This window comes from Neovison vison, chromosome 8, assembly GCF_020171115.1.
Source record: "Neovison vison isolate M4711 chromosome 8, ASM_NN_V1, whole genome shotgun sequence".
Classification (NCBI taxonomy): domain Eukaryota; kingdom Metazoa; phylum Chordata; class Mammalia; order Carnivora; family Mustelidae; genus Neogale; species Neogale vison.
In genome coordinates this window covers 18,250,293-18,278,156 of record NC_058098.1, presented here as the reverse complement: position 1 = coordinate 18,278,156, position 27,864 = coordinate 18,250,293, and the positions used below count along the sequence as shown (strand labels likewise).

Sequence of the window (27,864 nt, the reverse complement as noted above, 5' to 3'; positions counted from 1 at the left end):
CTCTGGCTGCCACTCTGCCTGTGCTCGCTCGCTCTCTCTCCCTCTCTTTCTGAAAAATAAATAAATAAAATCTTTAAAAAAATTTTTTTAAATAAAATATATTTTCTGAACAATTTTTATATGGACCATCAATTAAAAGTAAAGCATGAGTCTTAAAAGACATTTTTGAGCAATCAGGAAATGTTTAATATACTGAGTATTTAGATGATATTGCTATTTTTAGGTTAATGGCACAATAGTTGTGGGTTTAATTTCTACTATTCAATTCTCATCATTACTTTTCAAGCTGGACTGAATATGGGCATCACTGCTTATTTTTCACTGAAAATAAAGCAGCCCAATTATTTTCGGTATCAAGGCTTAATTTCTGTTACTGTTGTCTTTCTCCTCTGATGGGGATTTTCCTAATTTAATGTCTAGTAACAATACTCAACTTTCATGACATATTTGGAAGACATGGTATTTACTATTTAGGAGTCAGAATTATCTAAACATATTAACCAACAGTGGCTAAGTAGTCAACTCATTGAGACTAGCAACACTTGTTTTTTTATTTTAACAGAGCTGGAGTCAAATTGTGTTTCATATGTTTGGAATGAAAGCTTGTTTATATTTGCCTAGTTAAATTGTGGACATACCATAAAAGCTTCAATTATGTACCAGACTAGGTTCAGAATATTCAGTAACGGACAAATCGAAAATTAACATTAAATTCACCCAGACAGTCCACAGCTTAGTGCTGGTAATGTTCTGCTTCTTTTTTAAAAGATTTTATTTATTTACTTGACAGACAGAGATCACAAGTAGGCAGAGAGGCAGGCCCAGAGAGAGAGGGGGGAAGCAGGCTCCCTACCAAGCAGAGAGCCTGATGCGGGTGCCCCAATGTTCTGCTTCTTGATCTGGGTGCTGGTTATATAGGTTCATTCAGCTTGTGAAAACTTACCAGCTTCTATATTTACGTACATTTTTCCCTATGTATATTATACTTCAATAAAAAGGTGGTAAAAGGGGGCCCTGAGTGGCTCAGTGTGTTAAGCCTCTGCCTTTGGCTCAGGTCATGATCTCAGGGTGCTGGGGTAGAGCCCCGCATCATCGTAGCAGGCTCTCTGCTCAGCAGGGAGCCTGCTTACCCACCACCCCCACCCCCCGCCTGCCTCTCTGCCTACTTGTGATCTGTCTGTCAAATAAATAAATAAAATCTTTTTTTTAAAAAAAGTTGTAGGGGCACCTGGGTGGCTCAGTGGGTTAAGGCCTCTGCCTTTGGCTCAGGTCATGGTCTCAGGGTCTTGAGATCAAGCCCCACATCAGGCTCTCTGCTCGGCGGGAAGCCTGCTTCCTCCTCTCTCCCTGCCTGCCTCTCTGACTACTTGTGATCTCTATCTATCAAATAAATAAATAAAATCTTAAAAAAATTTAAAAAAAATTTTAAAAAGTTGTAAAAAAATGTCACTGTTAAGTTACATACTGAAGTGTCATAGATAAAATGATAAGATACCTGGGATCTGCTCTAAAAGAGTGAAATAAGTCAAGCAGAGAGAGTCAATTATCATATGGTTTCACTTATTTGTGGAGCATAACAAATAGCATGGAGGACAAGGGGCGTTAGAGAGGAGAAGGGAATTTGGGTAAATTGGAAGGGGAGGTGAACCATGAAAGACTATGGACTCCGAAAAACAATCTGAGGGGTTTGAAGTGGCGGGGGGGTGGGAGGTTGGGGTACCAGGTGGTGGGTATTATAGAGGGCACGGCTTGCATGGAGCACTGGGTGTGGTGAAAAAATAATGAATAATGTTTTTCTGAAAATAAATAAATTGGAAAAAAAAAACAACAAAAACAACCAAAAAAATAAATAAAAAATAAAAGACCAGAAGGGGGGGGCTGGTGTATGGTGGTGGAGAGGGAAGAGGATGAAGAAGGATGGGGAATAAGTGAAACCAGATTATAAAAATGTTGATAGTGTTGAAATTAGATGATGGGTTCATAGAGGTTTATAATACATCTTTGAAAATTACCACAATGAAAAAAATTGTTAAAGGGAAGGCATGATTGCTGCTGCAACTGTGCTTGCATGTGAGCAGTGAAAGAACAAGGAAACTGGTTGACCTTGAAAAACCATCATTGTGGAAAGGGAGGAAATTAATGGGTGAACTACAGCAGCAATGTGACTCCTAACCTGTCCCCCCTATACTCAAATGATGAACGTGGGGCTTCAGGGCTTTGAGGGTGTAGGGAGAGAGGTTTTTTTTAAATATTCAGTGGGCAGAATGCTTCCCAGGGTGGAGGTCACACCTACTATACTCAAAACAAAAAGGAAAGATGGTCTACACAGATAAAATTTAAGTGTGTGTGTGTTGTGATAACTGGGACAATCAAGCTGTAAAATTGCCCTGATGAGGGCACTGGGTAGAATGCACTTTGAAAGTGACTCTGATATCCTCTCTCCTCAAGAGCACTGCATCCCAAAGGTCTGCTGGGGAAAGGAGGATGCTAGTCAGTTTCTAACCACAATATCTGAGCTCAGAAGGTGCTTAACCTGCAGAATGATTCAAAGCAAAACTTTTCTTTCAAGAACTTTAGCAGAATACTTCTTTCTATTCATCCTACAGCTTCGAGGAAATAAGAGCTATCTCCAAAGAGGCAGGGAATCTCTAACATAGAAACACACCCTACTGGGGCGCCTGGGTGGCTCAGTGGGTTAAGCCACTGCCTTCGGCTCGGGTCATGATCCCAGGGTCCTGGGATAGAGTTCCGCATGGGGATCTCTGCTCGGCGGGGAGCCTGCTTCCTCCTCTCTCTCTCTCTGCCTGCCTCTGCCTACTTGTGATCTCTCTCTGTCAAATAAATAAATAAATTCTTTAAAAAAAAAAAAAAGAAAGAAATTAGATCTTACAAAGCCAAAGGACTAGTCATTTAAAAAAAAAAAAAAAAAAAAAGGGCGCCTGGGTGGCTCAGTGGGTTAAGCTGCTGCCTTCGGCTCAGGTCATGATCTCAGGGTCCTGGGATCGAGTCCCACATCGGGCTCCCTGCTCTCTCTCTCTGCCTGCCTCTCTGCCTATTTGTGATCTCTCTTCTGTCAAATAAATAAATAAAAAATATTAAAAAAAAAAAAAGAAACACACCCTACTGAGCAGATCACACTGAGCTCCACAAAATAAGCAAGTGTAAATGCCTCTGTCATTCAAATTCTGACATAATAATCATCTCCTAAAATGCCCCCGAAAAGTCTTAGACATAGTATTCTCTGCTTTATACAAAAGGCAAAAGAAAAGCACCTGTCCCCCAAGCTAAAAGATTAAAAGTTCAGCGAAAAGGGGGATCATCAGACGCTCATGACCTCCACAACCTGGGTTCTACAGAACTCTTTTGCTAATCTATTACTGAAAGGCTGCCAGCTGCATAAGTGTCTTTCAGTTCAGGAATTTTAGTTCAGTAATTTCAACAATGCGTCCATTTTCTCCAAATTCCAATAGAGTAAAAAAAAAAAAAAAAAAAACCAAAAACTGGATGCTCCAAAACATTTCTTATAAAAGAATTTTATCAGTAACACTATACTTTCTAACCCATGTTTAAAAACCTATTTAGTTTCTCTTTGGGTAACTTTCTGGTATACTAAAGTATGCCAGATAAATAACTTTAAAAAGCCTTCAGTATACATGATCACTTTATCAAATGTCCAGATAGCAAGAAACTTGAAAAGATACTAAATATGTTGGATATGCTAGAACAAAGTGTCCAATTAAACATGCATGGATAGGCACACAACCACCTAGAAGCTGGTGAAATAGAACCACTCTTGTTCTCCTCACTTACCTAGTGTGGTAAGAGACAAACCTCTGGGTATGGGGTCAAGTAACTGCATCAGAGAGTATCTGCTGGGGGCTCTGGCGGGTACAGTACAGCTATCCAGATGCCAGAGGATTTGTTTTCATGACCAACTTCAAAAATCTTGCCTCACTACTTAAGTATGACCTGACAGACCACAGCATCAGCATCACCTTGGAACTTATTAGAAAAACAGAACCTCAGGTTGCACAAAAACCTACTGAATCAGAAACTGCATTTTAACCAAATTCCCAGATAATCTGTATGCACACCCCAGGTTGAAAAGCCTGGAATTAGGGGATTACTGTCAATTTGAAGGGAGTTTTCCAAAGAGCCCTTCCATGGGCCACCGTTTCTCATTTTTACTGATGACTCACATGATGATATTGAACAGCCCTCATCAAATCCCAAGTGACACTAATCTAGAAGGAAACACTCAACTGCACAAGCACCTCTCAGAAGAAACCAGGCTTGACAGCAGATCGCATGAAAAGATATAAACAAGCAGGGATTTGCTACAGAGGGGAAAAAAAAATTAATGCCCACTTGATTGTTATTACTGCAAATCAGACCGCTTCTAGAGAAATGGCTGGCAATCTGGCCACATATTCTAACAGAATGACTGACAGCAAACTGTGACCACAGACAATGGTGAGAAACTGACAGAGGGAAAAGGCTCTGGAAAATTCTATCATGGGGAATGGCCGAACTGGACAATATTAAACCTGAAGAAGAGGTGACTAGGTGGGGACAACATGATTATATCCATATATTTGAAAGACCGTCTTGAGACATTTCATTCTACAAATGTTTTTGAGCATCTGCTATGTGCCAGGAACTATGCCAGAAGTTAAGGATGCAGAGAGGAAAAACCAGAACTGATCTCTGATTTTCTCAAGTTTCCTGGCCAGTGGAAGAAATGTGACTATTGCTCGAGAAAGCAGAACTATGGTTCAGGGAAAGCAAGCAGAAGGGCAGTGGCACCATACAAGGAAGCCCTTCTGGCCAGAGGGCTCCAGCTTTGCAAAGGAGTGGACATGCAGAAGTGGCCGAGCAGAATGGGTTAGGGAAGGGATGACAACCTCCCAGGAAGAGCCCAGGAGGCTGCCAGGCCAATGCTAATATTCCAAGGCTTCAGGATAACTGGGGCCAATATCATTAATCAAATACAGGAGCTGTTCAGAATTACACTGTGTTCAATTTAGTCACGAACAAAATTTTTTTAAAGCTTAATCACAACTTAGGGTTTTGGCTAAATTTTGTATGTAAATGTCAATGATATCTAATTTCTCCTTTAATAATAATTTTTAAAACACAGGACTTAATAAAAAATCCACATTAACATTTTAAGTGACAACCTTGTTTAATGAGTCATTTTAATTATAATCTTGATTTGGTAACTCCTAAAACTACCATATTTAATGTTCTTTGACATACCTTTGGAGTTGCTCATTTCAATTCTGAGAAATTATCCTAAAAATATAACAATTACTTTCCCTCTGCCAGGAAGAACAAAAGAAGGAGGGGTGGGAAACTAGTGCATGAAGATGCAAATGAACATGCAATGTTTATAAAGAAAAATAATAAATAAACCAACGTTCAAAGACACTGCCAATCTGTTTCATGACATGAAGCAGGGTAAATAAATAATATCCAAGTAGGACAATGTTTAAGGTAAATTGGTAAACTATTACAAATAGTTATGAAGGTTACACAGCAATATGAAAACATACTCATAATGACAAGAAAACAATGTAAACTTGTATAATTCCAGCCATATAAAATTTATGCATGCGTGCAACAAAACTAGGAGAAAAAAGAAAACTTTTTAATTGATTTTTCTGGAGTGTTAGGATTCCTCTTTTATTTAAAATTTCTACTTCAGAGTTCTCCCAGGGCGCCTGGGCGGCGCAGTCTGTTACGCATCCAACTCTTGATTTCGGCCCAGGTCATGATCTCAGGGTCATGAGATGGAGCCCCGTGTGGGGCTCTGTGCTCAGCACAGAGTACTTGAGACTTTCTCTCCCTCTGCCCCTCCTCTCCCTCCCTCTCTTTCAAATAATGAAACAAACAGAAGAAAAATAAAATGTCTACTTCCTGTTGACTATTCAAAAAATACTTTTATAATGAATGTATTAGGAATTAAAATAATTTCAACTCATAAGCGTACTAATTTATACATCAGGGGCACCTGGGTGGTACAGTCGGTTAAACGACGACTCCTGGTTTTGGCACAGTCTGATCTCAGGGTCCTGAAATCGAGCCCCACATGGGGTTCCATGCTCAGTGCAGAGTCTGCTTTGGTTTCTCTCGCTCCCTGCCCCTCCCCCACTGTGTTCACTCTCCGTCACTGAAATAATCTTTAAAAAAACAATTTATACATTAGCAAGAAATGAAATAATAAAGGTGACAGCTTGTTTTCAATTGGTCCTTTGCCTTTTATAAAGCTATTTAAGTTCATAAATAAACAAAAGTGAAAGATAATGAGGTTTGTGTTAGGAAAAGGGCTCAACAGTTGTGACAAGTAAAAAGGACTTTGTACAGCAGACGCCAATGAACTCTGGGTAAGAGCAAAACTAAATTTCTGGATTCTATTTTGCTTTTCACCTTATTTGATCTCACTTAAAATCATTCATGCCAAGTTGAATTTTTTTTCCCTCTTTTTTCCCCTTCTCTTCAAGTTCACAGATGTGAAGAAAAAATATACAGCCCTTCTTTTACAGTCCTCTCCTGTTCTCCCAGCAATGCCACGAACTGCGGCTTTTTGGAGTGGGCTATCGGCAGTCAGATGTGAAGGCTATCTGGCTCCCATCTGTCACCACAGTGATCGCCAGGACTGGGCTGAATTAGGGCCAAGAGATTTGGGTTCAAATTTTCCACATCTTTAACTCAGAGATAATACAACTTACCCCCCAAAGGTGATTATATCATAAGAAAGTCCCTAGCTCAGGGTGAATTTCAAGAAATGCTTACCACGTACTTTTTTTCTCCACCTTCCACTACACATACATACAGACCAAAGACACAGACCATCAGTCCCTAAACCCCTGGGACCCTGGGAACTGGAGGAGAAGTTCTAGGCAGACCCATACTTCAACTCCTCAGTACAAGCAATTAATGAGTCCAGTTTTATCCTAAGCTAATAATGGTGTCCAAGTCAACAATCTCTTGGGGCCTGGGAGAAAGAGTAGCCTCCCAAAGTCCCATCCTTCCAACTGTGCCACTGTTTCAAGTGTGGAGTTGGGAAACAGGGCACAAGAACTGAATCTCCAATACCAAAGGAGCTATTTTAACCTCTGAAAGAGTGGGGAAATAACATGGATTAACAAACTCTCCCCTCACCCACCCACTCCTCATGCCTTCTCTCTCTCCCAGCTCCCAGGAAATGAGGACACTGAGGTCCACTGAGGGTGTATAAGGCAGAGCCAGGGCTGCATGCAAGTATCTGCCTGCCTGCCTAGTTTACACTACCACAGCCATACTCTGTCCCATTTGGTCTGTGCTAGTCAGTTGCCCAAAGGCAAATCAAAGGTTTATTTCAGGCTCACCATGATAGCATTTGACTTTTATTGGTTTAAGGTGTCTGGAGGGGAACCAGAGACCACTCAAGACCAAAGAATTCGTAGAGGTTTAATCTCTTTTTATTGGGTCTGGAGACCTACAACTAAGGACCTCAGGTTTACTGTAAGCACCCACCAGGTAACAGAGCACTCTTCTAAGTGCCCTGAGTTGCAAAGAACAATCCAATTCTTTCTTTTCAAAATTTACACTTTAAGTAAGAAAACCAGAAAGCTAAATATGAAGCACAGGAGAAGGGCAGTGTACACAGAGCTTTACCCAGCAAAAAAAAAAACCCAAAAAACAAAAAACAACCACTCGAGAAGCAGTATAGTAGTGTATTACGAACTCAAGTTCTGGCTCGCGCTGAAACATGGGACAACTGGACAAGTCTTGACTCTTCTAAGCCCCAGTTTCTTCAACATTAACATGAGGTCAGTAATAGCATCTGGTATCAGTGATATCTTTATCAACAGGTGTTGTTATAGTAAACTAAATGATATGCATAGCAGTCCTTGGCACAGTCCTTGGCTGGCAGGCTACGAGGGCTCAGCCAGCGCTCGCTTTTATTATCAGACCCAAATGTAGTCGCTTACTTCTGCTGTGGCTAGAAATCAACTTTGGTGGGTTTACTTGCATTGTAAGGGCACGCCAGGACTTAAAAGTCTTTCTTTTCTTTGGGGGAAACATATTACAATATTACCAAATGTGACAAAATGCTTTAAGGTTAAGACCACTGAGATAAAAGCAGTCCATTAAGTAGACATTTTAAAACTTCCACTTAGAGGGACGCCTGGGTGGCTCAGTTGGTTAAGCAGCTGCCTTCAGTTCAGGTCAGGATCCCAGCGTCCTGGGATCGAGTCCCACATCGGGCTCCTTGCTTGGCAGGGAGCCTGCTTCTCCCTCTGCCTCTGCCTGCCATTCTGTCTGCCTGTGTTCGCTCTCTCCCCCTCTCTCTCTGATAAATAAATAAAATCTTTAAAAAAAAATTCCACTTAGAGGTGAATTTTGGCTGGGAGCACATCCAACAAGAGATTGAACCACCAGAAAAAAATAACAAAAGATGATCTGTTAGAATCAAAGTATGTGTAAGTATAATAAGGAACATCCCAAGAACTGAGCAATCACAGTCTGGAGGGGAATAACCTGGGGGATGAAAGTGATGATATCTGTCTTCACATACTTGAAGGGTTGTATATGTTGCATATGGTGGGAAAAACTAAATAAATCCAATGGGTCAAAAGTCACAAAACAGATGATAGCTTATTGTGAGGGAGAATTTTCTTGGGCTAACTAAAAGAGAAGTCCTCCAACCCCGCAATGAGAAGGGGAGTTGGCATCTCACCAGTGGGCATACTGGAAAACTCTATGTCACTTCCCATCTAAGAGTCCGCAATCCTAATGTCTTGTTTGGACACCAGAAGTAAACATGCCCAGAATCAATAGAGTGCAGCTTGTGCGTAAGCATTGCTCACCCTATTAACAAGAAACTCTTGAGAGAGTAAGATGCGGGCTCAGATTCAGTCCACAATTAAGTATGCTTAGGCAGTCTTATTTCTTCTGAGAGATGTCTACAGTTAAAAACAGACAACACCCCATAGTGTTCTTTCTTAAAAACTAATCCGCTCCACAGCACATCAACAAGGCACGAGCACAACCTGTAGCATTAGCGTAATCAAAGAGTCGCAGTCAAAGGCATCTCTGCCTTTTGCTCAAGTCAGGCTCAGAAAACTGAACACTGAAAAAAATCCAGGAAGATCCTAAAAATCAAGCCACTCGGAAAAAAAGTGTTTCAACATTTTATTTTCTTTGTTCCACCTACCAAAGAAAGGATAAAGTAGGTTCAGAACCAAGAGAAACACAAAAGAACGCAAAGGGTAGACAACATTTGGAGGTAATGAGGTTTTCATGGCCTTAACCATCCTGCTGAACTGCAGGGCTGGGACTTGCATGCCTGAGTGTCCACCACTGTCTCTGCCCATCCCTCCTTTCTCTCCCACAGTGAGCTGGTTAGCAGGAGGGAGGGGATCAAGGCAGAAGCTGGTCTTTCATTCACCCTGGCTACTGCCTTTCAAGGCTATCACAATTCAGCCAGGGAGACTTAGTGTTCATTACTGCAAGAGGCAACAGTAACATCGAACCCAGAACTGTGAAATCACAAAATAGGAGGCACATAATGACAATTTCTGAAGTGGGAGCGAGGGTGTGGGGAACCAAATTGCCAGGCAGTGCAGGTTTTTAGAGGCTCTTCTGAAGCAATTCATATTCTTAAATTCTCAGATTTCTTTTCCTTTCAGAAGATGGAGACAATTACTAATTCTTCTAAGTTAATTCCTACTGTTCAAAGAAGATATTATACTAGACTTCACAGCCCTGGGACCCAGTGAGAAATGACCCCTCTACTAAAGGACATACAATCAGGTGTAGATACCTTCATTACAAAGTGTGGCTTTCTCCTAAACTGCAGAAAGCAATCTTTGTCCTAGATCACAGGGCCTTTAGTTGTAATCCTAGCCTTCGAGCACAATTAGACTGGGGAGATGAGTAAATAAGCAGGGTACTAAGTGCTATCACATCTATTTTATGCTCCAGGAGAAATGGAAAAGGAGAAGCAGCACCTAACCCAGCCTGAGGGGTCAGGGAAGGCTTCCTGGAGGAGGGGGCACCTGAGATGAAGCTGGGAAGGCAAGTAGGTCTTGGTGTGATGAAAGGGGTCAGGGCTCTCTCTATTCAGAAAGGCATAGAGGAAACTCAGAGAACCAAGATCGGAGGCCTAGAGAATGCTATCATTTCTAGGCTGGGCTGAGGAGTTGGGAGACAACACAGGGGCCACAGGATGAGGAACTGGAGAGACAAGGGGCTAAGGAGAAGAGCATTCCAAAGCAGGAACAGTGTGACTGGGTGCAAATCAAGCCAGGCAAGAGCTAAAGGCTTGGACCTGGCTAACCACAGAGGGCCATGCCCTTTGCCCAAGACATTTCAGGGAAGCGGCATTGACAGAGGTCAGAGCACAGAGGTTGAGTTGAGGAGGTAAGCAAGTGGACACTGTGGATAAAGCTACTGGCAGGAAGCCTGGCTAAGAACAGGGAGTGAGCTAACAGGAAATACATGATCCAATTTTCTTTACCAGTCTGAACCTCTGCTTGGAGCTCCAGACTGACTTCTACTAAATTCCTCCTCTTCCCTCACCCACTATGTTCAATATGTACCATGGCCTCCCCTCCACCCATCCTCCACAACAGCTAGAGCCGTCTTTTTTAAACTCTAAATTGGACCATGCTACCCCCTCCGCAAAATGTACAATGGTTTCCCACAGCCCTTAGAATAAAACCTTAACTCCTTGCCATAGCCTGACATCCTGTGTGACGCAGGCCCCGCTTCCCTCTCCGGCATCTTTGTAGGCAAATCGCCCTCCTGCTTGCTATGCACCGAGCCGGCCTCCTTTCAGTCCCCAAACGCTGCAAGCACAGGGCAACCTCAGGACCTTCGCTCAGGCTGTTCCCTCTGCCTGGAACGCTCCTGTCTCACCTGCCCTCCTCCAACTAAGGAGCCAGAAGGTGAATTGCTCGTAAAAGGAGTGGCCATCACAGAGGTCCTCCCCTGCCCTGTGCCTAGGGCTTCACCACCAACCAGCTGCAGAGTGCAGCTTTTCCAGCTCCCCGCCAGGGGCTCTGATGTCGGGGACTCGAGTCCGAGCTCTTTCCTCTGCTGCTGGTTGTGCGGCTTCCGTCACGGCGCCACCTCATCAGTTTTCTCATCTTTTTTTTTTTTTTTAAAGATTTTATTTATTTATTTGACAGAGAGAAATCACAAGTAGATGGAGAGGCAAGCAGAGAGAGAGAGGGAAGCAGGCTCCCTGCTGAGCAGAGAGCCCGACGCAGGACTTGATCCCAGGACCCCGAGATCATGACCTGAGCCGAAGGCAGCGGCCCAACCCACTGAGCCACCCAGGCGCCCAGTTTTCTCATCTTGAAGAAGGGAAACTGCCTGCCTCCCCAGCTGTTAGGAAGCTCATCTCAGAAGGGGTGTAAACACCAGTTCTCACCTGTCTATGTCCCCTGACCTGAGGACATCTCCCACCTTTGCAGCGCTGGCCTTCCCCAGGAAACAGTTCCAGACCCCTGGCCCTTCCCATGCTCTGTCCACCACGGCAGGAGGGGCAGCCTGTCTGTTCTGTCCTAGCACTCACAGGGCCTGCCTCTCGCTCCTCAAGAGCCCCAGCCACCACTCAGCACACGTGAAAACCCACACACTCCAAATTCACCTCCCACCCAATAAATGCCTCCCGCAGCCCTCTCTCTTTTGGCCTTGGTCACCAGCTCCCATCCTAAGGTACATAAAAGTCTCCCAGACAGTCATCCATGTTTTTCTCTTCCCCACTCTGCTGGTGGGACATGGACACTCAGGGAAACCTTGGAACCCCTGTTTCCAGCATCCATCAGTCTGGGCCCCCTCCACACCCCAGAGCTGATTGGATTTGAAATGGGCATGAAAATGTCGACCGTTTTAAGCCACCGAGATTCCAGCAGGGTTTACCTTACAGGAGCTAGCATGTCTCTATGTAATAGAGGCTGAACTCACACAGCTGGACAGAACAGGGCGGGCTCTAGTGGTAAAGAACATTTATACTAAAGCCTGGAGCTAGGGTTACTCTTGGCCTCATGACGCAGCTCTGTTTATATAGTACTTACCCTCTGCATAGTACTTTAAAATACATGTTCTCCTCTGACACAATCACCACCACCATCACTTACTACTGTTGTTATAGCGGACGGGTAAGAACGAAGAAAAAGACCTAGAGAAGGTAAGCTGTGTCCAAGGCCCCATAGCTAGCAAATGGAGGCGCCGAGACTAGACCAAAGGACTCCTGACTCCAAATCCAATGGCATCTTCCCTATAGCATCCAGTCTCTCCAAGCCTCATTCAAGGGAGTGCTATGGCAGAAACACTTGGGGCGGGGCACCTGGGTGGCTCAGTGGGTTAAACCTCTGCCTTCGGCTCAAGTCTTGATCTCAGGGTCCTGGGATCCAGCCCTACATCGGGCTCTCTGCTGGGTGGGGAGCCTGCTTCCCTCTCACTCTCTGCCTGCCTCTCGGCCTACTTGTGATTTCTCTCTCTATTAAATAAATAAATAAAATCTTAAAAAAAAAAAAAAGAAAGAAAAGAAAAGAAAGAAAGTGAGAAACGCTTGGGGCTGAAGTACAGGGGCTCTGGAATGACCCAGAAAAGACAGGCAGCCTGGCAGAAGTGGTTAAAGGCGGACTGTGGAGGTCTTCTGTACAAACATCAGACTGTGGAGCTTAACTTTCATTCAGCAGTGGGGAGCCATAGTCAGCCTCCACTTCAAGCCCCACAGCAATCACGCTACACCCTTGGAGACCTCGCTGCACAGCTCATCCAGGCCATCAGTTGTTGCCAAATGTCCACGTCGCAAAGAACACAGAAGCTTTGATGAGGGCAGAACTTCTGGTCTCCTACATTCTGTAGCCATCTCTGTATCCCCAAATAGTCTCACCTCTTTGCATACGAAGTGAAAGAGGGGCTCCCCCTCTGGCAATATTACTGACCATCCCCTATGCGTACCTTCCTACCCCTGGAGGAGCATTTGAGCAAGAATATGACCTTTCTCTCCCTGGAATCTCTGCCTTCTTCCTTTCTTCCAGTTCTATCTCTTTAGCCTCTGAACACGCTCGAGTCCCTCTCATCCTAAAATCATCCCTTCCCACAGCCCCTTCTTGTCCACACGCTTCAGAAGTGATCTCCCTGAAGAAACAGGAGCAGCAAACATGCCTCTCCACTTCACAACCACGGGTTCTCCGTTCCACCCACTGTCATGTCTTAGGACACTGAAACAATCACCCCTAATGATACCTCCCCGGAGCTAAGTTCAGTGGACACATACCAACATTTCTCTTGACCTTGAGGCTCTTGACAGTGCTGCACTCCCTCCTTGAAATTCTCCCCCTGCCTTGATTTCCAGAACCCCTCTCTCTCCTGGTTATCCTCCTGTCCACTCCTTCCTGGCATCCTTCCCTGGCTCCTCTGCCTCTGCCTTTCCTCCAAATGCTGGTGTTTCCTGACTTCATCTTGATCCTGGCTCCCCCCTGGTCCGTCCTGGTTCCATCGTGACACCTCCTCTTACCTTACATACTCTGTGGTTGAAACCAATAATAAACATAGCTTCAACGGAAATATCCAAGCCAGTGACTTCCAAACTCCTACATCGGCAGCCCAGACCAGTCGTGTGAGCTCTTCTCGACCTCGCTGCATCTGCCTGCGCATGTCTCCAGGTAGATTCCACGGGCACCTCAAACTCCACATGGCTAAAACCACACTAAGCCTTCTGTTTACCCCACTTGTTCTTCCTCTTTCTGCATTAAATGAGAGCATTTGTCAAGTCCTGCATCAGTCTGGGGTCTCCAGGGAAACAGAACCAGTAAGATACATGTGCGTATGTGTGTTAAGTATACACACACATGCACAGATTAAGAGATTTAAGAACTAGCTCCCACAATTGTAGGAACTGGCAAGTCTGAAATATGTAGGGAAGGCCTGGAGGCTGGACATTCAGACGAGAACTGATGCTGTAGACTTGGGCTCATTCCCCACTCAAACCGGCAAGAAGAAGGTCTGGCCCTCTCGCCTCTACACTACCAGCACCCTACACACAGCAGAAGCTCGGTAATTGTTGGCAAATGGCTAACGAGGCATAAAGTGAAATGCTATTAAGTGAGAGTGGGACCAGACCAAAAGATGTGGACGGCTGTGCATTTTAATGAGAAAGAATCAGGAAACTTGAATAAGGCTGTATTATAAATCAAAATACAGTCCTTCTGAGACATTTATTTGCCAGAATCACCCGACCACTACACCTACGCCTGAATGAGAACCATCACACAGACAGAAGCACATCCATTCCAGTCCTTTGCCTGACTGTCTCAACAACTCTGTGAAGTAGATATGGCAAAGAAAAGGCAAAATTTATGGTTAAACTGGGGTTTCAAAAGACTAAAGTCTTGTCTAGGTTACTACAAAAAATATCCACAATGAAAGGTCTTAGATCTTCAGGGATATGCACGATGAGTGACCATAAAACAACAGAAGGTCAGACAAAAAGGAACCAGATAGTCCAAAATGGATGAGTTTGGATTTAGGATGTTTATCTACCTAAATCTGTAAAAACTAAAGAATCTTCTACAATTTACAAATGATACTTTTATTCTATTTTAATTATTGTTGAGAAAAACTTTTGTCTTTCTACTCTGTAAGTCCATGTTATGTATTACAATCTTAGTATCATCACAAAGCCACTGTTGGAGCAATAAATTTCTTGTTAGATAGTAAATATCTAGGAGCACTGTTTTCTGAAATAATGCCAGTATGTATTAAATCTATAGCTCATTAGGGATGACTAAAAAGCTTATGTTAACCCCAGACACCAAAAAATTGTTCGTTTTCTAATTATTTAAAAGCATTAAAAATTAATGAAATATTAACAATATTTAGTTTCAGTATTACATCTGGGGATTCTCTGAAGTACACAGTGTTCCCCGAAGCCACAGAGTAGTGGAAACCCTCCATTAGCCATTCCTATTAGTCAAAGCAGGGACTGATTACCCCCACTATATTTGCATATATAGTTAACTGACCTTCTCAAAGCTCTTCTAGGTGGTGTCATTTATTATAAAACTCTTATAAACCTTCTTAAAAGATTCTTTTATTACAGTTGACAGAAAAGAGAGTCAAATGCCTAAGATCATGTCATTGGTGAATGGCACAAGCAGGACTATACCCCAACCCTTTCTACCTCCTGGCCTACTTATGTATAAATCTATCGTGGCTTCCCAGCCATGGATCCACCAGACTTGTAAGCAGCATGAGGCCAGAGAAAAACCATGTCTAATTGCTCCCCACTGGTGTCTGGCATAGAACCTGATATACAGGAGGCACAAAATAAGGACATTATTGGGGAGTGACTGGATTCATTTTCTTAGAGTTGCTTTAGTTACCTGCATGGTAAAATGGGGGTGTACAGTATTGCCAAATAGCTATTAAAATGCTACTGGAATTATCAGGAATAAACAAAGAAAATACTATTTTTTTCAAACTGTATATGCTGATTCCCAAAAAGATCAGAATTCTGAGCCAGGGTCCCACTTCAGCACAAAGGTAGCAAATGGTATGTTTTCAACTTCCTAGAAAATTAAGTGCTGAATTGACAGGGCAAGGAGAAGAGGGGAAAATTCAGTCTTATATGGGAAAGGAAAAACTGACCACAAGGTTTCAGATCTAACAATGACCATGTGCAAAAGGGTGGCACAGTGGTCCAGTTGTAGCTAACCTATCATGGCAAGAAATGAGCTTGCCAAAGGAGGATTCACCCAAATGGACATATATCAGCCAAAGAGCCTTCACTCTGGCACAAACATGTAGCTTTGAGGCAGGCCAACCCCAGAAACAAGGCACGCAGAGGCCTGGAACAGATAGACCCATTCTGTAAAACCCTCTGTTCTTAACCATGCTAGAACAAGGGAGAATGAGGAGGAGCTGGCCTCCTTCTGTTTATAATGGCCCCAGCCCATAGGGCTCTCCTGCCCTCACTGCCAACCACTCCCAAGAAAGACACTCAGAAATGAGATGGTGAATATTCAAGAGGTCTCCTAACGTGACTGACTATTCCTTTCCTATAAAGGCCTCACCAGTCTCACTTAGAGTTCCTTCTTCCCTCAAGTCCTAAACCATAAACCTAAACATATACCTTCCATTATCACTGGTTATCTGGTTTTCTCTTTACCACTATAGTACTGGATTTCCAATTCTTTGGGAATCTGAGACATCCACTATGATCCCAAGATTATTTTTTTTAAGATTTTATTTATTTATTTGGCAGACAGAGATCACAAGTAGGCAGAGAGGCAGGCAGAGAGAAAGAGGAGGAAGCAGGCTCCCCGCTGAGCAGAGAGCCCGATGTGGGGCTCGATCCCAGGACACTGAGATCATGACCTGAGCCTGAGCCTCAGGCTGAGGCAGAGGCTTTAACCCACTGAGCCACCCAGGTGCCCCTTAAGGGCTTCCATAAAAGCCCTTCTCCATCATACATTCCTAAATACTTTATACTTAATTACAAAGACCAGTTACCCAAAATAATTAAGGAGTGAGGCATTCTGGATGAGTACAAGTTAATTCAGTAAGCACCAACGTATCTCTGTAGTGTAGCTAAAATAAATGATGTCTTAGTAAACAGGGACTATCACATATAACAGTTCCAAATGTTACCAAATCTTCAAGATCCTGTGTGAATAGAACATTCTCTGAAAGCGCCCTCCCGTCCCCTCTCCACTTCCACTCACTGCCGGAAATAACCTCTCTTTCGTCTGCGAGCCTACATTTTGATTATACCATGCAGCAGAGTCTGGTTGAGGTCAGAGATTTAAATGCGTCTTGTCTAACTCTTAGAAAATGTTTGAAAACAGAGACCTTTTTTAACCCCTTGCTGCCTAGTTCACAGTAGGCATACAAACACTTCATGAACCGAGTCCATTGAGTGGTTGAGACATTATAAAGAGTACCAAAATACAGCAGAGCCTTCGTAATACTGCACAATACAACAGAATCCAGGGGTTCCTGAGCTGAGTAGGGCAGTTAAGTATGATATTAAAATACTATCATGAAAATATTCATTGGCATCTGTTCAGTATTTCTCAGCTTTAGAAGATGTTTTCCTAACAGGGAAAAATATTCTGAATTTCTATTTTCTTTGTTAAAGTGGAATTACTTTTTTAAAAAAATCTCAACTTGCAAAGGGAAAGTTCTGGTTGAACTAGCATTACTAAACTTCCATTGCCACGTTTTCTGGGTTTCAAGATGTACATTCAGGTGGCGCCCTGTAGTTCACCAAGGAGATGAGGCAGTAAGTGGAAGGATGTAGTAAGTGCCAGGAGTATAACCAAGATGCTGTGCCACGTTTGGCACCCAGCTCAGCAGCTTGAAAGCCAGGCTCGTCAGCACCAGCCATGCTCAAAGGAAATAAGAAATGGAACACATGATAGAGCAAATCGAGTTTTAAGCTTGAGGTCCATAGCAACCACTTCTAGCAAGGCTGACAGCAGCATTCTTTTCCTGCAGCTTTAGTGTTTGGGTATGACAAACCAGGCTGGAAGTGAAGTTTAAATATTCTAAACACTGCGACTCAAACTCAAACCTCCTTACTAGCAACAGGGGATTCTAAATAGTCAGCCAAGAATGACTAACTCTAAGTTCCCTCCCAGCAGCTATTCTTTTGCAGGAGTCCTCTTTCTTGTCATGAAAAGGAACAGAATTTTCTTGGTGAAAAAACAGAGAAGGGGGTGGGGGGAGTAGGGCTGCCGCCATGGTGATATTAAGTATCTAACCATGTATACGGCCCCTTGGGAATGATCACCGCTCTTGTCTCTAGCTTGTCAAGGAGTAAATGTTTAGTCCCACATCTTCAGAGACAGAAATAGGTCACGTAAGTTAATGAGAAGGGTAACTGAAGCACTACAACATTCCAGCTTAGGACAGAAAGCATTCGAAGTTGTATTACTTCCTTCTCAGCCTCATAACCTGACCTCTTCCCGTTGAACAGGACAATTATGATTAGTTAACGTATTCAGGGACCTGAGGCAATGAATGTCCCCAAACTGCTGTGCATTGACTTATTTCATACCGCGTTTCCAGCTCTGTCATCACCAGCTTCTCTCCTTGCTGTGGTCAACGTGTTCACCTCTAACAGTGGCTCCCTTAATTCACTGCTTCTGATATCAGACAGACCTGGAAAGCTAAGCTATTTAGAGTCATGGGCCAAGGCTCATGCCTACCGGCCTCATCTCCTTCGTACTAAACTTCCATTGCCACGTTTTCTGGGGTTTCAAGATGTGCATTCAGGTGGCGCCCTGTAGTTCACGCCAGGCTCAATCCCACGACCCTGAGGATTGTGACCTGAGCCAAAATTAACGCAGTCAGTTTCCAGACCCCATGATCTTAAATACTATACCTGTGTGCCCCAAACTTGCCTAATTATAAAGAATTACCAGGTATGTGTGTGGCAGTGGGAGAGTTTAAAATATACATTCTCAGTCTCCTCTCCTAAACTCGAAATCAGATGGCCCTGACATCTGTATTTTTAACACACGGCCTCAGATGATTTTCATGACCAAGCTTAGAAACAAACACAACGTTTCACGGGTGCTGCCCACTTGAATGGGGGATTCCTTCTGAAGCATAATGAACCTGGGCCAAGGCCAACTCCTTCCAGAAAGACCTTGCAACCAATAAAGTTGAAAGATCTTTGCTCTTCCACTGTCCTCAGGCAAAACCCCCTCATCTTCTGAGGCTCCTGCAGGGTGGTCATGCCTCTCCTCTTGCTGGTACTTCATTCACTGAAGACCTGACACACTTTTCTTCTCTCCATCCCAGATGCCTGCCATCCCCGGGATGGGCTTTCTGACCACAAGGATGACACAAACAGCTCTCCAGCCTCTCAGTTACTTGACCTCCTTGATGTCACTCATCTTCACTGAGTTCACTTCATTTTAGCCATCGTGCCTGTGGCAAAACCTAGGAGCCCGTCATGTCCAATAATTAACTGCTCCAGCTCTACAATCTTCCACTCACATGTCCCTGCCTAGCCATGTGCTCCTATTACTCTATTACTCTATCGCTCCAATACAAACACACACTCCTTGACTTCATCAACACCTCTGGTCCTTTTCTCCTCCTCATCCAGCCTAAAAACCCTTACCTGTCATGTTAAGCACTCCCTGGCCAATAGCCAGAGCCTCTGCCCCACCAATCTTCTGCCAGCAAACCTCAGCCCTGGCTCAATCCAACCATATGCCTTCCATGCTCCCCAAACCTGGAAGCTGAATGGTGCTGATACCCCAAACCACCCACGGTCTCCGACCTCAACAGAGCCCTGTACACTGTCAGGAAATCATGGACATTGCCCTAAGTTTACTCTTCCTGACTTCAGTTATATGTCAAATCTCCTTCTTCTCCCTTTGACCTCTTCTCACTTAGTCACCCTCTACCTCACACGGTTGTTGGAAACAACCAAATGAGCACTTGATCCTAAGCCAACCCACCAGAAAATCCAACTATGCCCCAATATATTTTTTTAATTTTTACTTATTTTAGAGGGGAGTGGGGGGGAAAGGAGAGAGTGAATCCCAAGCAGACTCATGCTAAGCCTGACGCCAGGCTCAATCCCACGACCCTGAGGATTGTGACCTGAGCCAAAATTAAGAGTCTGCTGCTTACCTGAGCCACCCAACCTCCCCTGGTGAGTATCTCTCTGATAAAAGAAAAAACCAGCCAGGCTCTCAAAAACGACCAGCCTCTCAAAAGATCTATTCTGAGAACCTGAGAATCTTTAAGATGAAAAGGAGTTTGTTTTTTTTTTTAAAGATTTTATTTATTTATTTGACAGAGATCACAAGTAGGCAGAGAGGCAGGCAGAGAGAGAGGAGGAAGCAGGCCCCCCGCTGAGCAGAGAGCCTGATGCAGGGCTTGATCCCAGGACCCTGAGATCATGACCTGAGCTGAAAGCAGAGGCTTTAACCCACTGAGCCACCCAGGCACCCCTGAAAAGGAGTTTTAAAAGGAGTTTAAAAACTATCTTACCTCAAGCATTTAACAAGTATGAATCTAAACATAAAGTTGTCATGTATCACTAGAATGATTATAAATCACAAGCCAAATAGTGAATTCCCTGGTCATTTTTATAAATTCAAAGCCAGAATCAGTGAAACAATACTGTTAGTTATGGTCTTTCACTCTTACCCAAATTCGAATTTGTTGATGGGGCTACAAGTCTTTTCCTGAGGGCTTTTTCCCCTCCTTATAACATTAATAGCCAACATTCACTGTTTTCTGTGTATAATTGTGTTACTCACCATGACCCTGTGAGATAAGAACTATTATTTTTCTCCATTTACAGCTGAAAAAACAGACTTAGACATGTTAAGTAATTTGCCCACAGGCTTACAGTTAGAAAGCAGCAAAGGCAAAATTAAAACAAAGCTCAAACTAATCTATGTGCTTTGGCATAGTGATTTTTAACAGCAATTTCCCAGGAAACGCAGCACCCTAATCCAATTTTTATACTCCAGTGTATGCTCAGAACCCTCAAACATTACTATTATGGCCTATTTCACATTCATTCATCCCTGCATTCACATCAGAAGGCAGTAATGAATAGGAGGAAAGTTTCTACAGTCAGATCACATAGATTCAAATCCTAGCTCCACCACTTTCTCAGCTACGTAACTGTAAAATTTATTCCTCTAATCTCGTTTTTTCCAAGTAGGATGCAGAAATGATAGTGCAATAATCACAGTCACCTTAATCAGTTCTCCCAAAGACTTAAAGATAATACATGATTTTATAAAAAAAGATAATACATGATTGCACTTAGCACTGGACCTGACACACAGTAAGTCTCCAAAAACATTAGCTGCTATTGAAACTAGTATTCGAGGGGCGCCTGGGTGACTCAGTAGGTTAAGCCTCTGCCTTAGGTTCAGGTCATGATCTCAGGGTCCTGGGATCGAGCCCCACATTGGGCTCTCTGCTCAGAGAGGAAGGAGCCTGTTTCCCCCTCTCTCTCTGCCTGCCTCTCTGCCTACTTGTGATCTCTCTTTGTCAAATAAATAAATAAATAAATAAAATCTTAAAAAAAAAAAAAAAACTTGTATTCAAAAGGTATTGAGGACCTGCACCCATTGGATTCAAGGCAAGAGCACTGGGTGCCAGGACTGCACCATAAACAGGCCAAGGCTCTCTCTGCCCTCGTAGGTCTTGCAGTGTCCTGGGAGAGCAGACAAAAAAGAAGGAAACATATCAATGAGATACTTAGAATTTTGGTGAAGCACTAAGCAGGAAATGCACCAGTACTAAGAGGGGACAACAGGGAGGAAGCTACCAGGTAAGGGGTGATCAGAAAAGGCCCCTCCAAGGACGGACATTTTAGCTGAGAGCAAATGTGGGCGAAGGATCTTTAGGAGAAGAATAGGGGAAGGGTGCCAAGGAAGAGAGAAGGGCCTGTACAGAAGAGGAGGAGAGCTGGCACATTAGAGGAACTGACAGTTCCAACCTGAAAGAATGGCTGAGCAAGTAGCAGAGGTTGGAGAGGGAGAGACAGAGGCCGAGCACCTCAGATTAAGAAGTGTGGGTGTCGGGGCGCCTGGGTGGCTCAGTGGGTTAAGCCGCTGCCTTCGGCTCAGGTCATGATCTCAGAGTCCTGGGATCGAGTCCCGCATCGGGCTCTCTGCTCAGCGGGGAGCCTGCTTCCCCCTCTCTCTCTCTGCCTGCCTCTCTGCCTACTTGTGATTTCTCTCTGTCAAATAAATAAATAAAATCTTTAAAAAAAAAAAAAAAAAAAGAAGTGTGGGTGTGGGTCTAAGTGCAGTGGGAAGCCACTGCAGGGTGGGGGGGAGGATAACATGACCTGGTTTGCTTTTAGTAGCATCACTCCGGCCACAACGGGAAGGAACAGGGGTTAGAAGAAGGGAGGAGCAGGCCAGAGCAGAAGCTGGGAGACCAAGTATAGGCAGAAGCAGTCACCCAGCTGAGAGGTCGGCAGCCGGATTAGGAGGACGGAGGCAAGGCAGGAGTTGAGGTATTCTGAGCCCCAGCCAACAGGCTGTGCTGATGGGTTGGATGTGAGGTGAAGAATCAGGAAGGGAGTTGGGGGAAATTGGAAGGGGGGGTGAACCATGAGAGACTATGGACTCTGAAAAACAATCTGAGGGGTTTGAAGGGGCGGGGGGTGGGAGGCTGGGGGAACCAGGTGGTGGGTATTATGGAGGGCACGGATTGCATGGAGCACTGGGTGTGATGCAAAAACAATGAATACTGTTACGCTGAAAATAAATTAAAAAAAAAAAAGAATCGAAGACAACTTTCAGGTGTTTGGCTTGAACAATGAGAGGACAGTAAGGACAAAGACAGGGAAGGCAGGGGGTGAAGAAAGCTGGGAGAGAGGGGAGGCAGGAGTCAGGAAGGAGGGATATAAATCTGGAGGATGGAGAGTGAGATACTTGGGGCATAGGTGGTTTGAGATGACAATGGGGCAGCAGGAAGGCTATGGGTAAAAATGCAAGACTAGCATGAGAGAAAGGTCCAGGAGGGGGTCTAACCAAGGGAAGGGGGGTAGCATCCAAAGGGTATTAAAGTCCCGGGAATGGATGAGATCATTTAGGGAGAGAATATGATGACAGAAGGGAGGTAGCCAAATGACAAAAGAGAAGAAATAATAAGAAATCAGGCTGGTGTGCGCCTGGATAGCTTAGTCAGTTAAATGTCTGCCTTTGGCTCAGGTCATGATCTCAGGGTCCTGGAAAAGAGCCCTGGACCGGGCGCCCTGCTCAGTGGGGACTTTTCTTCTCCCTTTTCTGCTCCCCTGCTTGTGCTCTTGCTCTATCTCTCTGTCAAAAAAAATAAAATAAAAATCCTTTTTCAAAAATGGAAGAAAGGAAAGCAGGTTGGTAATCTAAAACTGAGCGTGATTGCCATGGTCACGCAGCCCATGTACAGACACACAGAACTGCCCCAACTATGTGCTCGATAAAGGCCTAAGGAACAAGTAAAAATAAATTCTTAATGCGTTCCTTTTAGGCCATTAAAAGAAAACTTTCATTTAGAATTTTTCCCCAAGTTCTTGTATATTTGAGGCATAAGAAAAAAAACATTTTTGAAGGTCTCTGGATTGTATACAAAGGAATCTTTTTCCTTATGAGCAAAAAACAAGGATTTTTTTTCAAAAACTAGCTTAACTGAAATTCAAACTTTTATTTATTTTTTTTTAAAATTTTATTTATTTATTTGACAGACAGAGATCACAAGGAGGCAGAGAGGCAGGCAGAGAGAGAGAGAGGAGAAAGCAGGCTCCCCACTGAGCAGAGAGCCCGATGCGGGGCTCGATCCCAGGACCCTGGGATCATGACCTGAGCCGAAGGCAAAGGTTTTAACCCACTGAGCCAACCAGGTGCCCCGAAATTCAAACTTTTAAAAAGGCTTACATTCATGCCATTTCCTTTCTGTAAAAATTCTATCCCAAGATACAATTTTCCCCATCCTTATAATGAAAATGCAATTATGTTTTACTACAGATATCATTTCATACTGAAAGATGAAACTGTTACTTTCAAACCGTTCAAGAGTCACATGAGAGATGTAAAATGCTCAGAGATCAAGGATTTATTTTAAAATGTTGAGGGGGAAGAAAAACTTAAGTATACCTGTGAGGCCATCCAAAAACTGATAAGGAGTTGAAAAGGATAGAATTGCCAGGAAAATAAGTAAATATAACAGCTACTCCTCAAGTGAAAACACATTAAAGCTGTAATTATATCTCTGGGTATCTGTTGACACAAAAAAACTCACTGTGCTCTTGAGGCTTGTACTATCACTAAGAACTACCGAATTGAAATCACAGCTGTAAACATAACTGGATACTTTATACTTTTTGAAGATTTCCAATGTGACACAAGGGATAATGCATACAAAAGAGAGCCAGTAACAACTGCCAAAAATGTTTCTTCCCTCGATTGTTCAAGTTAGATCAAGACTATAATTCTAAGATTATAAGCCTCACTTGTAAAATTCTTCTCAGATACGTAAAGGAAAGGACTATCTTGACTTCTAACGGATTGTTGTCCTACTCTAGGATAGACCTATCTAAAAGCCAAGGAGGCTACAGGAAGGTGATAAGAATGGACAGATAACGAGCATTCATTCACTCACTCATTCAACAAATATTAAGCAGCTATAATGTGTCAGGTGCTGTTTTGAGCCCTGAGGACACATCAGTGGAAAAGTCTCACATTTCTGGGTGAATGGGGGAATAGAGACATAAACCAACAAATAAATATGTACGAACCAGTGGGAGTAAGTGCTATGAAGAAAAGTAAGGTTAAGGAGGGTTAAGGAGAATAGGGGAATGGGGTGTATTTTACACAGAAGGGTCAGGAAAGCCTAATAAAGTTTCATCTGAGCAGAGACCTGAGCCAAGAACCATGATATCCAAGGAACAGAGTTCTAGGCAGAAGGAATAGAAAATGCAAAAGCACTGAGGCTGGCATACGCTTAAAGTTTTAAAGGAATAGCAAAGAGATGTGCTTGGCAAAACTGGAATTGAGAACAGGGAGGTAGCCTACTTAGCCAGGGCAAGGACTTCGTATTTTACTTTAAAATGAGAAGCTACTGGATCGCTCTAAGCAGAGGATCCAATTTATTTTTTTAAAGTATCACAAAGGGAACACAAGTTCTTACTCATACACAAGTTTTATGAGTAATAAATAGGTCCAATACATACCTACAGAAGAGGAGACAACACCTCCTGCTTCAGAGTATTTTAAAGTTGCAAATCAGGGGGGCCTGGGTGACTCAGTGGGTTGAAGCCTCTGCCTTCAGCTCACCGTCATGATCTCAGGGTCCTGGGATCCAGCCCCGCATCCGGCTCTCTGCTCAGCAGGGAGCCTGCCTCCCCCTCTCTCTCTGCCTGCCTCTCTGCCTACTTGTGATTTCTGTCTGTCAAATAAATAAATTTAAAAAAAACCCTTTAAAGTTGCAAATCAGATTAAGCAAAGAATTATGTATAATCACCACTGAATCCCTACATCCATCCTCCTCCTCTCATGCCTTTATGTATGAGGCATACATAATCTGTAAGATTATACATAATCTAATTATAAGTAGGAAAAAAGCATATGATAAAACAATCACCTAGTATAGTAGCATTTTTGTAGGAAAAAAATACTTATGCAGAGGAACAACAGACTAAAAGGATAAATACCTAACCGTGGTTTCCTATCCTTTGTGGCATTACGATTTTTTTCTCAAGCTTTTTTTTTTCTAGTTTAATGCTTTAAACGTGAATTACTTTTGTAATTTTTAATATTATCTTAAAAAAAAAAAAACAACTCCTACCAGGAGACTGCTCTAGTCTGAAACCATGCTTAAATATGAAAACAAAACACAGAGAACATTTTCTGCAAAAATTACCCCATTTCCATGCAATGTTTGCCCGTTTACAAAGCACTGCACAAATCAAGCGCTGCTCCGCGTATCAAGGTCACAAAACCAACTTGGTTAATATGTTTATCATTACATAGTAGCTCTGTCCTCTACAGCTACTTTGATACCATCTTTCCAAGGCAGCAATAGAAGGGCCCTTTCATTAATTTCCTAAGACTCTTTGATACTACTTTGCTGCTTCTGGATTTTTCCACTGTATGTCTCTTAGAAACAAATTAAGCCCGAATAAGTTGTTCCAGCTAATGAAGTGCGCGTTTGGCTCTTTCCCCGCGGTTGAGGACAATCCGGCAAAATACCAATTGTTTCAGGACGCGTTTTCTCTTGGTTTCTAAATACCGCGATGCCAAGTTTACTACAAATAAAGAACGTCAACACAACAACGCACAAGCACACGGATATATGGAAACTACTGTCGCCCCTCTTTAAACCGCAGATGTGTGGAGTCTCCTGAATAAATACTATGTGTTCACATGACACAGATAAAAACAGAAAGGAGTGTGCCCTCCCCTGCTCCTCTACCTAACCTCTCCTCCCCACCACAGAACAGTTTCTCCCAGGGCACAAGCCCAGGGCAATCACTGCTCAGAAATGCAAACCACGCAGCTCAAAGTGACTCAAGCTCTCAAACACTTTCCACCTAAGCTCCACATCCCACCCGCTCCTCAATCACTTCCGACAGGCTGCTCTGAATGGAAACCCCAAACTGCGCTCACACGCCACTCTCGGCCTCCGGGCTCCCCGGGCCCAGGGTGAGTGTTTTCGCGTGGGCAAACGGGGGTCCCGGGGTTCAGGGCTCTACTGTACCCCCAAGCGGCTGGAGTCCCCGGCTCAGCTGCCTCCCCGGCGGAGTTGGCGCTCTCCACGCCAGGGGCAGGGGCTGCCCCACGCCCGCAGCGGCCCACGGGAGCCGCAGCGAGGGGCTCCGGGCGGCCCGGCATCCCCGCCCCGCCGCGAGCGCCCCCCCGCCTCGGGGCTCCCGGGCGCCCACGCGGTCCCGCACCGCGCTCTGGGACACGCACCCTCGCGGGGTCGGCTGGGCATCTGCGGGCGCCCCCCTCCCCTCCGTGCCCCCTGGCGCTCCCGTCGCGGCTGCGGCCCGCGGGGTCTACACCGAGCCCCTGGACGCCCGAGCCCCGGGGCTGAGTTGGGGGGGTGCTGACAGATGGGGCGAAGGCGGGGCTTCGGGGGGAAGGGGCGGAGCCTGCGCGCATGGGGGTGCTGGCGGCTGACAGAAAGACCCGGGGCAGCGGGCGGGAGGGGCTGGCGGCCGCCGCGGGCAGAGCCGGGGGGTCAGGCGTGGCGGGAGGCAGCTGGCGCAGACACGGGGGGCTGACAGGCAGAGAGAGACACACACACGGAGACTGACAGTCGCGGGGGCGCGCGGGGCCGGCGGGCCGCGGCGGGCGCTCACCTGGCAGCGGCGGCGGCGGCGCCCGCGGCCGGGCCGCTCTCCCCGCGCTCCGGGCCTCCCTCCCGGCAGGCGGGCGGGCGGCCGGCGCAGGGCCCGCGGAGGCGGCGGCGACGCCGGAGCCTCGGACTGCTGGGCGGCGGGGACGCAGCTGCACCAACCGACTCCGGGCCGCTCGGCTCGGCTCGGCTCGGCCGCGCTCGGGGCTGCTCGGCTCCGCTCGGCCCCGCTCGGCACGGCTGGGGGCGGGGCCCGAGGCCCCCCGCCCAGGTCGCCTCTTGCGCCCGGGGGGGCGGGGCTTTAGTGCGGGCGCGAGCCCCCTGACGTCGCGGGGAGCGGACCTTGCCCCGGACGCATGCGCAGGCGTCGTCCCGCTTTTCCCCGCTTGGAGACTGAAGGGGGCGGGGAAGGAGGGCACAGGGGGCGGATGCTGCGGCCCCAGAGGTTCCCGGCTTTTGTGCTCCATATCCTGGTCTTTATGGAGGACCACCTAAGGAAGGTCACACAAGGCTACTCTTTAGGAAAGGATGTAGGCAGGGCAGGGATCCTGGTCCCTGCCCGGCCCCTCTCCCTACGGTCCGGTGTTTCCCAACAAGCATCGCCTGGGAGTTGGTGTTTCTTTCCTCCCACCAATGCTCCACTGCAGTTTTTAGTCTCTTGTTTCTAAAGGACAACAACCTCTGATGGCTTTTTAACATTAAATCTTCGGGTACTTGAGAACTTGCAAGCATCAGTCCCCGCAGGTACAATAATGCCGTCCTTTCTTAACACCTGTAACACCCAGGATGGGTTTGGGCCTTTCTGTGTTTTTTTTCGTCACACGTCGCAGATACCTGTGTTGTCATGGAGACCAAGTCTATGGCAGATATGCTCAGAAAGTGATCCCCACCTTTAGAATCCAGAGATTAATACACAGCAAGAGCTCTGCAGTCTGACCCATCTAGGTTGGCATCCTGGATCTCCATCGTACTCACAGATTAATAATTGGCTGGGTGACTCTGGACATGCCACTTAATCTT

General features: G+C 45.0%; 2 protein-coding genes across 3 annotated transcripts in view; one reads left to right on the top strand and one right to left on the bottom strand.

Annotated features, from left to right (window-relative positions):
- ZHX3 (zinc fingers and homeoboxes 3) overlaps positions 1–26,902 on the bottom strand; it is a 116,413-nt gene extending 89,511 nt beyond the window's left edge. The window contains exon 1 of one of the 2 annotated variants that reach the window (XM_044263025.1): positions 26,849–26,902. The gene's annotated coding sequence lies outside the window, so the exon portion shown is untranslated. Of the gene's footprint in view, positions 1–26,456; positions 26,525–26,848 lie in introns of those variants that run through there. The other variant, XM_044263026.1, reaches the window with a different exon arrangement.
- LPIN3 (lipin 3) overlaps positions 25,618–27,864 on the top strand; it is a 42,627-nt gene continuing 40,380 nt past the window's right edge. The window contains exon 1 of the mRNA XM_044263028.1: positions 25,618–26,186. The gene's annotated coding sequence lies outside the window, so the exon portion shown is untranslated. The remainder of the gene's footprint in view (positions 26,187–27,864) is intronic.